The sequence below is a fragment of the Apium graveolens genome, chromosome 8, assembly GCF_009905375.1.
Source record: "Apium graveolens cultivar Ventura chromosome 8, ASM990537v1, whole genome shotgun sequence".
NCBI lineage: Eukaryota > Viridiplantae > Streptophyta > Magnoliopsida > Apiales > Apiaceae > Apium > Apium graveolens.
Genome location: NC_133654.1, coordinates 226130 through 235963, shown reverse-complemented (window position 1 = coordinate 235963; position 9834 = coordinate 226130). Strand labels below are relative to the sequence as shown.

At 36.3% G+C, this 9834-nt stretch overlaps 1 non-coding gene across 1 annotated transcript; it reads right to left on the bottom strand.

Annotated features, from left to right (window-relative positions):
* Nucleotides 1–7454: 7454 nt before the first annotated feature.
* LOC141681803 (small nucleolar RNA R71) lies at nucleotides 7455–7565 on the bottom strand. The gene has a single exon (XR_012559227.1). It is a non-coding gene; the product is annotated as a small nucleolar RNA R71 (small nucleolar RNA).
* Nucleotides 7566–9834: the final 2269 nt, after the last annotated feature.

The following is a 9834-nucleotide window of genomic DNA, read 5'->3' as shown; positions in this document are numbered from 1 at the left end:
CTCCTTGATGCATGGTAATAATTCGTGGTTATCTTTTATAAAAATGTATATCTTGTTGTTTCAAAAACTTGATGATTTGTGAGTTGTGAAGTGTAGTTTCTTTTGTTTTACCATAATTTCACCTTAGGTAAGGATGGTCTCCACCAAAGTTATTTTGAGAATAAGGGAGTTAGTTCAGTAGATCACCATGATTAAGTCTTGGTTTGGGTATTGGGTTGTTGGTAGTTGAGTTTGTCAAGTCAAAACCTTGGAGAAATGAGAGTTATAATTTCTGCAGAAAATCAGTTTAGTACCCTGAGGTTTAGAGTGAGTTTTGACCATGTCATTGATGTGCACTTTGAGGCCCAAGCCACCAGAAGTTAGTATTGGGAGTATATAAAAGGTTTTAGGTGTTTGTTGGAGGTTTGCATGTCATTTGGTTAGGTGCACAAGTAGAATAACAAAATCTGTCCAGCAGGGGACAGTTTTGTTGCAACTTAGAAATAGGGAGATTTGACCATGTCATGGGTAGGCCCTCATTAGGCCCTGTTAGGCCTTAGTTATAGGGAGTGTCAGAGAAGTTTTTTCAACCATAGTTAATAGGATATGAATTACAACCATGTGTCACAAGTTAATTCAAGTCAGGGCGTTTTCTGCCCAGAAAAACAGGGGAATCTTGGACTTTTAGCTTAGGCCCAAGAAGGCCCAAGTTAGGCCCTTGAGCCACATCAAGTTTGGGAGATGCCCTTAGGTCAGGAGAGTCTTGTGTAAAAGTTTTGAAGGAAAACTTGTAGTTTAAGAGTGTCTAATACACTCAAGAAACCATAGTAGTCATTCTGAAATTTGCACCAGTGAGCACTTTCACTTATCACATAGTTTTAGAACACTTATGAGTGAGATTTAGGTTGATCACCATAGTTGTAAGATAGTATAAGGTCAGTAGAGCAGAAGGCACATGTGAGGGTCAATAGGTTTTGGATAGTTTAGTAAAGGCACGTCGAGTTAGGAAGCCAAAATTTGAAGACTTTGTCTAGTTTAGCGACCAAGTGACTTAAGTTGTGAGTCGAGATCATCCAAGCCTAGTGTTGCATTATGGTGTATATGGTGTTATTTGGTATTAATATATGATATGTGATTATGTGGCTATGTGTGTATAATTGTAATTTAAAAGTGAATATAAAATTAAGTGCATATAGGCCTAAGTGCCATCCGTGTTTAATTTCGGGTTATGAATAGGTTAAGTTGGGGAGAATATATTATAATGAGGATTATTATTATTTATGTAGGATCTCGAGACGAGGAAAAACTTGCCATAAAGGTCGAGTGAAGCTCCAGTTGCTCCTACCAATCAGACCAGACCAGCCTTTCTCAAGGCAAGTGATTCAACTTGACCTTCGTATTTACTGCTAATAGTTCATACATTGCTACAACTATCCTGTGTCATTTAATATATTAAATCAAGCGTATCTTATATTTATCTTTGAATTATATAGAGATGCCATGAACCCTCGAGTACGTATTGCAAGTAGTTCAAAAGTCTTTTCATGATAGTTGAATGCCATGATAAAATAAAGAGTTGTTATATTACTTGATTGACACTCTTGATTAACATGCTAATGATTCCTAAGTATTAATATCTCATCCTGATACTTGAACCCCTATAGAACCTTACCTTGAACTCTGATAGTCAGATACTTACCAACGTGATTCCTCATTGATTGATACCCTCTTTCTTATCCTAAAGCTTGACAATTCTGATATATATATCCTGAGCTAAAGATCATTTCTGCATACCTTAACACCCTTAGTATTCATGAAGCTTACATTCTTGATGATCCAGCACTTGAACCTTGATGAGAAACCATTGCTTCAAGCCCAATTTGGCATTACCCTTTTATAATATCGAATAGCCTCACTAAATCCCCTTGTCTAAATCTTTGATATATGAAAACCATTCAGTTACTTTAATAGAGTATAGTTTTGTGAATCATGGCCCTGAGATTTAGTACCATATTTCCCGTGTTTCGAGTTGATCTATAATCCCTTGATAAAAATATTTACTGTAAAAAGAGATTTTGTTATAATTTGGCATCAGTTTTTGAAATAAATAAAATGTGGGTTTTCAGTCCCAAAGGGGGATAAATATTTTCTTTGAATGGTGGATCTGGATTGAGATGCGAGTCCTTTCCACACTTATATTAGGCTTAAAAGTTGCCTAGGGATTCCCATTAATGTTTTAGAACCCAGCGAGGTTCGGGATTACTTCGCGGCTGATCATCGGCTGTAATCCGTAGCGTCATAAAATGATTTTGATTAAGACATGATTTTGAAATTATTTTGATACAAGCAAAAATGATGCCATCACCCATAGTTTTATCCCTCATTATCATTGGTTATGTCTTTCCATTGTCATTCTTTAATGTATATCTCAATTTATGTTTTGTATCGTACTGTTAGCACTTGTTGAGCATTTGGCTCACTCCTTGCTTTACCCTGATATTACAGCTAGCAGCTATGGTTAGATTCAAGCAGACTGCCCGTAAGACCTGTGATGCTGATGCTTATGTTCGAGCTCAGGTAGAATAAGAGATAGTAGTTTTGTGTGAGGACTCGCTATTTAAAATCAGTTGTAATAGATGGTAGTGTTGGGCTATTCCAAACCCTAAACTGTAAGATCTTGGAGTTGGTTATGTTTACTTCTCTTTAAAATGTTGTAATAGTTATATTTAATTTGCTATTTAAGTTGGGTGCGTGACAGTCTATGCATGTTAGTTTTAGGGATCAAACCTTAGAGAATAATATAATCAAGTATGAAAACTCTGTGCTTAAAAAAAGGAATGATTACCTAGAAACTGAGTTGCTTTCCATGCTAGAAATTCAAAAAGAAAGAGATAATGTTGTTTATGTTAAAGAAAAATTGTTGGAAAAACATGCTTATCTAGAAAAGAAGCTAGCTAAAGAGAGAGAAGTTATTAAACTTTGGACTAACTCAGGAAAAGCAAACCAAGAAACCTTAGAGAATGGTTGTTGGGGATCGGGATTAGGATATTCAACTAGATCTAATTCTAATAAGAAAAGTAGAGAAGAAACTAAGATAACAGAACCAATAAAAACTGATAGTCAGGTCAAATTGAACAAGGTTCAAATAAAGACCATTAAGTTTAATCAAAGTGCTAATAATGTTAAATCAATCCATGAGGAAGGTACTACCTCAGCACCTAGATCAAACTTAACTACTGAAAAGGGTGAAGAAGTTCACACAAATTCAGTAAATATTGGTTTAATGACTCAGAAACAGCTTAAGCAAAAGTTGAAGGATTTACACATGAAAGATAAGAGGAAAAGGTCTAGGAAAAATAGGAATGACAAGGTAGGTGTTAATAAGAACAGAAATTATGTGAAGATGAAGAAGCTCCAGAAGCTAGTGAAGAAGTGGTTAATATATGCTTGATGGCTCTCGGAGATGAAACTACCTCAATGAAAGTCTCCACTACAAATCAAGAGGTAACATCTAACTACATCTCAATTAAGTCATTATTAGATAAATACAATGTATCCATTATAGATATGAATAAGCATGATTTAATTGAACTTGTGGTAGACTATAAAGATAAATATAAAGATGTTGAAAAAAGGCTTCACCTATTGTGGTTCGAGAAAATGAAAATAGAAGAAATACATCACACCCAAAATAAAGAGTATACTCGGATGATAGACTTAAGAGTCCAAGATGAAAATGAGATAAATAAACTTAGAGAAAATATACTCAATCTTGAAACGGAGAATATATCACTAATTCTTCAAGAAGAAGAGATGGTACGTGAAAAGATTCAATTGAATGATAATATATGTAAACTTCACGTCGATCTATTGAACTTAAAGATTCAAAATTAATCAAATGTTCAAACATCTTCTAAAGACAATTTTGATAAAGAAAAAGAGCTATTGGAAACCAATGAGCTTATTATTGAAGCTCAAAGGTTAAAAGAACAAAATCATAAGCTCATAGCTCAAGTTAAGGATCAAGAAAGATTCCTTAACAACAAGATTGATGCCTTAAAGAAAGATAATGAAAATCTTGGAATTGTCATTCAAAGATTTACAAAAGGCAATAAGATGTTGGATCAAATGGTGTATACAAAAACCTCATATAATCATGAAGGTTTGGGATATGATAAAAATTCTCCTCCTAAAAGGAACCTCGGATATTTGTATCACCAATAAAGACTCCACCCGAATCACCATCATATAAATGTTCATACTACAACAAGATTGGACATACCGTTCAATATTGCAAATTCAAGAATGGCGAAATTAAGGGGAAGCATTTATGGATTTGCAAGGAATCATACAAGAAAGATGATAAATGAATGCCTTACAAGAATAGGGAATATAACAATCAAAGGCAACAAAGGTCATATCATGTCAATGGTAATGCATTTAGAAGACAACAACTTTTTAATAAGAATATGTATGCTAATTACCATGCTAATAATAGACATACAGTTTATCATGATTCACCCAGATCTCATGATAGCTCTAGGTATTATCAACCTTAAGCTAGGCATTATGCATCTAGAAACATTTATGTGCCTAATGATTCTTTCATGAAAAATCAAATGTTATGTATGATGTACTAACCCTAGGACCCTCAAGACAAAGGGGTACCTATAAATTTAATTAATTGGTTTTGTAGGTTTGTCTTGCCACGAAATAAGACATATGGTACCTTGATAGTGGGTGTTCAAGACATATGACCGGAAATAAGTCACTATTGAACAACATTAAAAAGGTCACCATGGGGAACGTAACATTTGGAGATAATAGCAAAGGAAACATTGTCGGCATCGGAGATATCGATAATGATAAAGTTAAAATTTTTGACGTTCAATTAGTCACCGAATTATGGTACAATCTTTAAACCATAAGTCAACTATGCGACAATGAATACAAGGTATTTTTCTACACCACTCATTGTTCAATTCTAGATAAATCCGGAAAGTTGGTCCTCACTTGCCCTCGAAATAAGAATGTCCATATATGTGACTTGAACAAGCAAGTGAGCGTATACCTAATCACTATAAATGATGATCCATGGCTATGACATCGAAGATTAGGACATGCCGACATGAAGTTGATAAAGAATATATCAACTAAAGACCATTTACCAGGGTTACCAAAGTTAAATTATCATAAAGATCATATTGTGAAGCTTGCGAAATTGGTAAACAAATTTGAGCCTCTCACAAAGCAAAATTCATGGTATCTACCTCAAGACCTCTCAAGCTATTACATATGGATCTTATTGGTCCGTTTCCTATACAAAGTCTCGGAGGTTGCTCATATACGTTGGTAATCGTAGATGATTATTCACGATTTACATGGACGGAATTTCTCAAAACTAAAAGTGATGCTTTTGAATCCTTCTCCTCTTTATGTAAAAGGATTCAAAATCAACAAAATAAAACCATAGTCTATATAAGGACTGGTCATCGTAAAGAATTTGAGAATTCCAGTTTTACCAACTTTTGTGATGAACATGGCATCACACATAATTTTTCCGCTCCATATACTCCACAATTAAACGGGGTAGTTGAACGGAAAAATAGAACACTCCAAGAAATGGCTAGCACAATGCTAAATGAATATCGCCGACCTAAATATTTTTGGGCTGAAGCTATGTCAACGGCTTGCCATATTCTTAATCGGGTTTTTCTACTACCTATAAAGCAAAAGACTCCTTATGAGCTCTATGTTGGCAAAACTCCGAAGTTAAGCTACTTTCGAGTATTCGGAAGCAAATGCTTCATATTAAATTCAAAATAATACCTTACAAAATTTGATCTGAAATCGGACGAAGGTATATTTCTTGGATACTCGAATAGTAAAACTTATCGAGTGTTTAATCTAAAGTCGCTTGTGGTGGAAGAATCAATGAATGTGGCATTTGATGAAAGTAAACCACCCGCGAAGAATAAAGATCTTGTTTACCAAGAAAATGTCGAACAAGATGATATTGAAAATATTATTCGACAATTCGAAAATATGGATATCGGGAATCCCGTTCATAAAAATCCATTAGAAATAGTTGAAAAGGAAGATGAACTTCCCAAGGCAATTCCTACTATAAAAAGTCATCCACTAGATAATGTTCTTGGAGACTTAAGGAAGGGAGTTCAAATGCAGTCACAAGTTCAAAATATTGTGAATCATCTTAGTTTTCTATCTCAAAAAGAACCTAAGACCGCGAAAGAGGCTTTATTAGACGAGGATTGAATCTCTGCTATGCAAGAGGAATTACTCCAACTTTCTCGTAGTAAATTTGGGAACTTGTCCCAAAGCCTCGTGATACCTCTATAATTGGTACAAAATGGGTATTTTGAAATAAATTAGAGAAAAATGGAACGATAGTTCAAAATAAAGCAAGATTAGTCACACAAGGATATACCCAAATAGAAGGTATAGACTTTGATGAAACATATGCACCGGTAGTAAGAATTGAATCAATTCGAATACTATTGGATTATGCATGTCATACAAATATCAAAGTATACCAAATGGATGTGAAATATGCATTCTTAAATGGGATATTAGAAGAAGAAGTATATGTAAAACAACCTCCAGGTTTTGAAGATGTAAACCATCCAGATAATGTTTATAAATTATATAAAGCTCTATATGGGTTAAAACAAGCCCCAAGAGCTTTGTTTGAAAGGTTAAGCAAGTTCCTTTTAGAAAATAAATTAAAGATGGGAACGATCGATAAAACCTTATTTACGAGGCAAGAAAAAGATGATATATTGCTCGTACTAATATACGTAAATGACATCATAATTGGTTCAATAAATGATGCACTATGTAAAGAATTCTCCGATAATATGAGTACAGAATTCGAGATGAGTATGATGGGAGAATTAAATTTCTTTTTAGGATTGCAAATAAAGCAATTTGATGAAGGCATCCATATCTCTCAATCAAAATATTGTAAAAAGATGTTGAAAAAAATGAAATGGATAATGCCAAACCCATCTTTACTCTTATGTCTACATCCGATAAATTAATGGAAGATCCAAAAGAAATTCCTGTAGACACAAAACGTGGATTTTATATCTACTTGGAACGCTTCATTACAAGCTTAAGTTGGTGTTTTGGACTCAAGTTGTTGGTATTTTTGATATGTTTTTGTGTTATTGCATTTCAGGAATCAGTTGGTGTTTTGGACTCAAGTTGTTGGTATTTTTGATATGTTTTTATGCTATTTTTTATCCAAATATGCATATTAGGGATTTCATCGAGATCTGTGACACTTTCAAGTTCAACAATGTTTCTGAAGATGCTGTGAAGCTGAGACTTTTCCCTTTTTCTCTGAGGGATAAAGCTAAGTGCTGGTTACACTCTCTACCAGCAGGTTCCATCACTATTTGGGAGGATCTCGCTAAGAAATTTCTTACTAAATTCTTCCCTATGGCGAAGACAGCTGCAATGAGGAATGCTCCTACTCAATTTACGCAGCAATCGGGAGAATCTCTATGTGAAGCTGGGGAGCGCTACAAGGAGATGCTTAGGAAGTGTCCTCATCATGAAATGCCTGATTGGATGATCATCAATTGCTTCTATAACAGTTTGGGAGCATAGTCAAGACCCATACTTGATGCAACATCAGGTGGAGCATTATGGGCAAAGAGCTATGAGGAAGCTTATGGTCTAATTGAACTGATGGCTGCTAATGAATATCAGTATCCAACCCAGAGATTGCCACCGAGCAAGGTAGCAGGAGTTTTTGAAGTGGATACATCTACGGTTATCACTACTCAACTAAAGGTGTAGTCTATGAAGATTGATTCTCTGGCTAACTATGGTGTTAATCAGATAACCAGTGTTTGTGAGCTGCGTGCAGGTTCGCATACGACGGAGCAATGCGCTATATCTAGTGAACCAGCTCATTTTTTTAGCACCTTTCAGAGATCGCAACAACCAGTTCCAAACACTTATCATCCTGACAACTGGAATCATCTTAACTTCAGCTGGAGCAACAATCAGAATGTGATGCAACAGCCGTTCCAGCAGTTTGGAAACAAGCAATTCAATCCTCCTAATTTTCAGCATCAATTTGCAACAAGACAACAACTCCAACTTCAATAACAAACTCATGGTGTGGGTCAATCTTCGAATGAAAAATCTGAATTGGAGGAGTTGAGGCTTATGTTAAAAAAGCAGGCTCTTATATGCAAAAGCCAAGTTATTTCTATCAAGACTCTGGAGAACCAAATAGGGAAAATTGATAACGCCTTATTGAATCGACCATCAGGAAGGCTTCCTAGTGATATAGAAGCCAATCTAGGCAAGAGAGAAGTTAACGAACAGGTGAACGCCATCACCTTGAGATCCGGAAAGGTCGTAAGCCCCCAAATTCAGCAAGAGGAAGAGTCTGAAAACTATGTCCAGAACGCATATGCATATTTTCCAAATCCTGAAAATGAGATTGTAGCTGAAAAAGTGGTACAGAAGGATGTCGAGGTGGAATCAAGGAAGAAAACTATGGAACACACTCCTTCTGAGGGTAATACAGGGGAGAAACAGGTCTATCATCCACCTCCTTTTCCTAAGAGGCTGCAGAAGCAGAAGTTGGATAAGCAATTTGCCAAGTTTTTGGAAGTTTTCAAGAAACTTCACATCAACATACCTTTCGCTGAAGCTCTTGAACATATGCCTAGCTATGCGAAGTTTATGAAAGGTATTCTCTCTCGGAAAGTGAAGCTCGATGACTTAGACACCGTTGCTCTTACGGAGGAATGCAGTGCAGTTCTGCAACAAAAATTTCCTCAGAAGCTTAAGGATCCCGGAAGCTTCACGATTCCTTGCACTATTGGAAACTTGTCTTTTGACAAATGCTTGTATGATTTGGGAGCTAGCATCAATCTGATGCCCTTGTCCATCTTCAAGAAGCTTGGTTTACCTGATCTGAAACCGACATACATGTCATCGCAACTAGCTGACCGTTCCATCACTTATCCGCGAGGAGTAGTGGAGGATATCTTGGTTAAGGTGGATAAGCTCATCTTCCCTGCTGATTTTGCCATTCTAGAATTCGAGGAAGATAAGAAGATTCCCATAATCTTGGGAAGACCATTCTTGGCTACAGGCCGAACTATGATTGATGTGCAAAAAGGAGAGCTTACAATAAAGGTTCAAGATCAGAAGGTCACTTTTAGTGTGTTCAAGGTAATAAAGTTACCCACAAATAAATAGCAGTGCTTTAAAGTAGAGCGGGTCGACTCTGTCGTGAATTCGGAGCTTGAGAAATTGCCAAAGTCAGATATCTTAGAGAGATCCTTCATAGGGAAATTAGTTATTGAAGATGAAGAAGGAGCAGAGCAACTGCAGGTTTTGAATGCACCCCGTGTAAGAGGAAGTTGGAGATGCCATTCGATTCTCTTTGGTTAGCAGAGCTGACAATTTCTCAGGAGCGTCTCGAGCCGTCTATTGAAGAAGCTCCCACACTTGAGCTCAACCCACTGTCAGATCACTTGAGTTATGCATTCTTAGGTGCACCCATGACAAGGGGTTGGAATATATCTATGATAATCTAAAGGGTAACCGGCCGGCTCCTCCCGTGCTTACAGATGGTCCCTCTCGTGCACTATAGACAGTTGATAGGTTTGGTCTTGGTGATGCGCAGTATAGAAGGTTGATTCGGCGTATTGAGGCCACGCATGACATCCACCAACGTTTTGCTGAAGATTTGACACACGCTCTCGGTACTGTTTTCCGAGACACTGGTTGTAATATCTGGGATATATCGTGTAATTATTTTTGCTAATAAATAAATATTATGCATGTTCAGTATTTATTATG